Consider the following 6,569-nt stretch of genomic DNA (forward strand, 5'->3'; position numbering starts at 1 on the left):
GAGGACGGATTATACGCACAATCTCAAACCCATGAGTGGAGTATATATAGTAAGTGTGGTGGTAAAAATGGTCATTGGAACAATTGTGCTTATTTGTCCTTCCCTTCCTTGAACCCCCACTATGATGATTATACTTCACAATCACTACCTTGCGTCTAACCACCTCTCTTGCATAGTTATACTTGATATCTGTGTGTTCCGTTTTACAATGAATAGGGTCCTTGATAGAGGATATTAAAGCTTCACTGTCACAATAGACTAACACTGGTTTAGCATTTCCTACAATATCTAACAAGTGTTCCAAGAACTTTTTCAACCAAACAACTTCTTGTGCTACTAATGCGAGAGCCACATATTCGTTTTCCATAGTAGATAGTGATACACATAATTGTTTCTTACTACTCTATGATATGGCGCCATCGCTGAGTAAGAAAATATATCATGAGGTAGACTTCCTTTCATCTATATCCCTCCATGATCAGCATCACTGTATCTAACTAATCGCAGATCCTTGCCTCCTAGGTAACAAAGCACATAATAAGGAGTTTCCGTCAGATATCTTATGATCCTCTTTACTGCTTGCCAATGTGCTAAACCTGGGTCAGTTTTGTCATTTGACAACTCTTTTAGATGGGTACTAAAAGAGGAGAGTCGCCACCTAACGATTTAAGGTGTGTTAGGGCACCTATTTGTGAATAACTTTATTTTAACTAGTCTGTGTTACCAAACATCGGATAAGGGCTCAAATTACCTTGAAAAGAAGGTGTTAGGCACTCTTCGAGGTCCATAATTGTGGGTCCCGGTTGAAATTACGCTATGTAGGATTATTGGATTATAGTTGTCCTATTTGATCATTTAAGTGAGGGAAGACATGGGATTAAAAGCTCAACTACGATGTAATACAAGTGCAAAGAAGATTTTGCAGAAAAAGGAATTAAACTATATTAGTAAATGATTAGTTGAAGTTTTTAGAGGTTACAAAATACAACCTAATCATTGTAGGTTCAAAGAACCAAAAGGCGTGAATAACAAACATATAAAAAGGGGGTACTAAGCTTTTTAGCCTAAATGATCACCCTGTGAAACATAAATAATACTTCTCAACTCCCTTAGGGTAGGGGTTTCTCATATTATTTAGTAGGCATAGACTATCATCTCCTACTACCTAATTAATATGTTATGTTTGTTTACCTAAAGCGCTCTAGTTCAATTCTAAACAGTGTCCTATGTGTGCACTACATGTCCTTTGCCTATGATCTAGGAGGCTTTGGACCTACTATTTGGGTGATTCTAGACTTTTTAATTAGGGTGATCAAAATGATAAAACTAGGCGCACACCCAAAACAAATAGGACTACACTTATAGACAACAGATGGCTCAAGTTACCCTCCACACATAAGTAGCAAAGCACGCAAATAGGTTTCAGATTATACAATAGGTAGTTTCATAATCAAGGTGTATTATAGTCGTTTAAGACCTATAGACATGGATTCTATATGTCACGACCCAAACCGATGGGCCGGGATGGGTACCCGGTACCTTACTCAACTGAGTACCAATATAACATATCTTTCTTAATACATCATCATATACACATGCATACGGGCCTAATAGGCCAACATGATCCTTTATAAACAAAAAACGTAGGCCGACGAGGCCGTAAAATCTTTTATGTACACGACATATGTCTACAAGCCTCTAAGAAACAAGTCTTGAAATTCAAAAAAGCTACATACTTATCTTACAAATTAGAAGATATATATCTTCAGCACTTAAGAGATTAGGAAGGCTTTTCATAAAACATTCCATTTCAAGAACGTGAACTACTCCATTATATCAAATCTGATTCCATTTCAAAAATGTAATTCCATTCCAAATTTAATTCCATTCCATTCAAACCATAAAGGTAATATAGCAATTTAGTATTCCATTCCATTTAAAGGCTTTAAACAGAAGCAAAAACCCAAACGTTGGAACTAAGATTACATCTCATTTGGTATTTGGTCTTAAGGCCAAAAACGTGAGAAGCAGAATGACAATTTCATCCAAATTGCAACAAATCAAGCAAGATTTCGTTCCTCAATTTCAAAGCGCAGAAGCTTAATTCGATTTTTAGGGTTCAATCTACGAAGGTTTCCAACGGAATATTATACGTAGTTTTTCCTACTCCAGGTATATTAAGGCTATCCCTTCTTTCTTTTGGCATGATCCATACGATATGAACGAAACGTGCAAATGCACAAATTCCATAAGTGACTCTACTCATAGAAGTAATAGAAATATCTATGTTCTTTAATTCTCATGTGTCATAATATTTTATCATCTGTTCATGGGTCTCAGAAAAATACGAAAGTTGAAAAGATGTTACTTTATGATATTGCTCAAGAGGCAAAGTGGTCTTATGACCTTCCGAATGATTTTATTGACGTACTTTTCATGCATTGCATTCATGTGCATTGACCCATGACCAGATAGAGTTATATACGTGTATATATATAAATATATGTATATGGAATGGGAAAAGGTTACGGCGTTATATACGCACCACCACCTGATCAGCTGATATATGATGATGATGTTGCCCACAGTGGCCGAAATATGATTCAAACGGCGTTATATACGCATATATATATATATATAAGTATGATTCAAACGGCGTTATATACGCGTATATATGTATGTATGTATATATGTATATGGGATATGGAAAAGGTTATGGCATTATATACGCACCACCACCTGATCAGCTGGTATACGATGATGATTTTGCCCACAGTGGCCGATATGATATGATGGGATGACCTCAGAGGCTGATGATATTATGAAATATGTACCTATGCACGACATGACATTCATACGCATATGCATGACGTTAAAAGTAATTTATGGTTTGCAAAGTTATTCAGACTTACAAGTTGAGTTATGTACTCTATATGTCTTCCATATCTCTCATGTATTTATTTATGTGCCTTACATACTCAGTACATTATTCGTACTGACGTCCCTTTTGCTTGGGGGATGCTGCGTTTCATGCCCGCAGGTCCCGATAGATAGATCGAGAGCCCTCCAAGTAGGCCATCAGCTCAGTGAAAGATGTTGGTGCGCTCCATTTGCTTCGGAGTTACTCGTTTGGTTAGTATGATTTAGACGTGTATTGTTTGGTATGGCTGGACTCTGTCCCGACCCTTATGACATTTGGATATGGGAAAGGTTATGGCGTTATATATGCACCACCACCTGATCAGCTGGTAAACGATGATGATTTTGCCCACAGTGGCCGATATGATATGATGGGATGCCCTCAGAGGCTGATGATATTATGAAATATGTACCTATGCACGACATGACATTCATACGCATATGCATGACGTTAAAAGTAATTTATGATTTACAAAGTTATTCAGACTTACAGGTTGAGTTATGTACTCTATATGTCTTCCATATCTCTCATGTATTTATTTATGTGCCTTACATACTCAGTACATTATTCGTACTGACGTCCCTTTTGCCTGGGGACGCTGCGTTTCATGCCCGCAGGTCCCGATAGACAGGTCGAGAGCCCTCCAAGTAGGCTATCAGCTCAGCGAAAGATGTTGGTGCGCTCCATTTGCTTCAGAGTTGCTCGTTTGGTTAGTATGATTTAGACGTGTATTGTTTGGTATGGCGGGACTCTGTCTCAACCCTTATAACATTTATGTATTCTTAGAGGCTTGTAGACATATGTCGTGTACATAAAAGATTGTACGGCCTTGTCGGCCTATGTTTTGAGTTTATAAAGGATCATGTTGGCCTATTAGGCCCGTATGCATGTGTATATGATGATGTATTAAGAAAGATACGTTACGTTAGTACTCAATTGAGTAAGTCTAGGCTCTTCCTGAATCAACTACTAACTATTCGTTGGCCTATTCTCATATCCATATTCACGTAATCTTTCTTGGGTTATTTCCTTTGTCTTAACTTACCTCACGTACTAGCTCCTTATCTATCAATAACATCCCGGGCAGGAACCCTTACTTCCTTTTCTTGACGTCGTGCTTACACAATGTTCTGGAACCATAGAATATCTGTAACATTTCACCATCTCATCCCTTTCTCATTTTTATCGCATTCTTCCTTCATTATTCTCTTAATTCTGACTTAATGTCACATCATTCCATATTCCCCCTTTAGGGGTGTACTAAAACTTGGAGTTATGACGATCTGCCTATAGATTTTTTTCCTCTTCATCTTTGCATCCTTTCACATTATCAATGACCCTTACTCGCCTTGCGGTAATCCTTCTAGACTAAGGATAACAAAATCCCTCGCTCGTGATGGTGATACTTAGTTTAACTAGCACATACAGTATCTTAAGCTAAACTTTGCTCACCTTGCTTGCTATAGGGAAGTGTCTCCCTGAATGACCATTCTCTGAATTTTGCATGAATCTTCTTTTGTCATCCATTTTATTATTGTCGGAACAAAATTTGAAATTCCCATGATGCCGAGTACTTTCCAATCGTTCAGTCCCTACTTCATATTTAGTTTATCTTGTTTACCGGTCCATACTGATTTCTGTTACTCTGGGATTAACTCTCCCCTCTGGTAGTCACGTTGGAGTTACGAACGTATTTCTCGAAATGAGGATATAACCTTATGGCCTATATTCTTTTGTTTTCTTAAGGCCCATCACCTTTCGTCTCTTCCTTCATTTGACTATCGGTTCTGTAACGCGCTACCATTTTTATCCATGTATCACACGTTATTCATAATGCTTCCTTATCTCTCTTCTCATTACTTTGCTAATATTTTTGCATATCCCTTTTCTTGTGAAAACTTCAATACAACATTCTTTCGCTTTTAACTTTTCTTTGCACCATCTAGTGGCTCTTCAAGTTGCCTAACGTTCTCGCTTTACTAGGGACGCGAGCCACACTAAGGTAATATTTATCCCTTCAAGGCTTGTAGTGCATGTCCTTATTAGTACTCATATCTGACTGTACTATTTTATAGTGCACCATCTGGGTGTCTCATAAAGAGATCTATTAGAACATTTGTAATATCCTTCGAAAATGTCAACTAACGCAAACAATTCATCCATCATATATTCTTATACTACTTTTGTTAACTCCCATAGGGCATATCTAGAATAGGTGAGGCCAATTGTATATACATTTGTTATTATTGAATATAACTCAAAAAGCTCATGTTCCTCTACCTCAATTATAAACGTTGTTAACCTTCATTAACTGGGTACCTTGTACCCTTTTTCACCTTGCTCCTTTTACTTGCTGAAACTTGTACTTATCTTCTTAATCTCTCATTGCCCTTTACCCTTAAGATGGATAGACATTCTTGCCTTAAGGCTTCTTATAAGGAAGCTTACACCCTTTAGTACACACATGGTCTGCTAAAGACCTCACATTTACTTTATTAAAGGCATCATACAAAAATCCAATTCCTCTGACTCAGCTCGTCCACAACTATCTCTCTTTCCAACCTTCATTCCAGATGTAGGTATCGTCTTATTACGAATAATTAAAAAAAATCAGAATTTGAATTCTTATAAGTGAGCTCTACCACACGATCTAGAGTAAGAAGAAAGAGTGACAACCTTAAATGACCTGTAGCCTCATGCTTATAAGTGTGGTGCACGACACACCCATAAACAAGACTCTACTAGACACGGCTTGTAGACTCCCTAGGATAGAACTGCTCTGATACCACCTTTGTCACGACCCAAACCGATGGGCCGGGATGGGTACCCGGTACCTTACTCAACTGAGTACCAACATAACATATCTTTCCTAATACATCATCATATACACATGCATATGGGCCTAATAGGCCAACATGATCCTTTATAAACACAAAACGTAGGCCGACAAGGCTGTACAATCTTTTATGTACACGACATATGTCTACAAGCCTCTAAGAAACAAGTCTTGAAATTCAAAAAAGCTACATACTTATCTTACAAATTAGAAGATATATATCTTCAACACTTAAGAGATTAGGAAGGCTTTTCATAAAACATTCCACTTCAAGAACGTGAACTACTCCATTATATCAAATCTGATTCCATTTCAAAAATGTAATTCCATTCCAAATTTAATTCCATTCCATTCAAACCATAAAGGTAATATAGCAATTTAGTATTCCATTCCATTTAAAGGCTTTAAACATAAGCAAAAACCCAAACGTTGGAACTAAGATTACATCTCATTTGGTATTTGGTCTTAAGGCCAAAAATGTGAGAAGCAGAATGACAATTTCATCCAAATTGCAACAAATCAAGCAAGATTTCGTTCCTCAATTTCAAAGCGCAGAAGCTTAATTCGATTTTTAGGGTTCAATCTACGAAGGTTTCCAACGGAATATTATACGCAGTTTTTCCTTCTCCAGGTATATTAAGGCTATCCTTTCTTTCTTTTGGCATGATCCATACGATATGAACGAAACGTGCAAATGCACAAATTCCATAAGTGACTCTACTCATAGAAGTAATAGAAATATCTATGTTCTTTAATTCTCATGTGTCATAATATTTTATCATCTGTTCATGGGTCTCAGAAAAATACGAAAGT

Source organism: Nicotiana sylvestris, chromosome 3, assembly GCF_000393655.2.
Source record: "Nicotiana sylvestris chromosome 3, ASM39365v2, whole genome shotgun sequence".
NCBI classification, from domain to species: domain Eukaryota; kingdom Viridiplantae; phylum Streptophyta; class Magnoliopsida; order Solanales; family Solanaceae; genus Nicotiana; species Nicotiana sylvestris.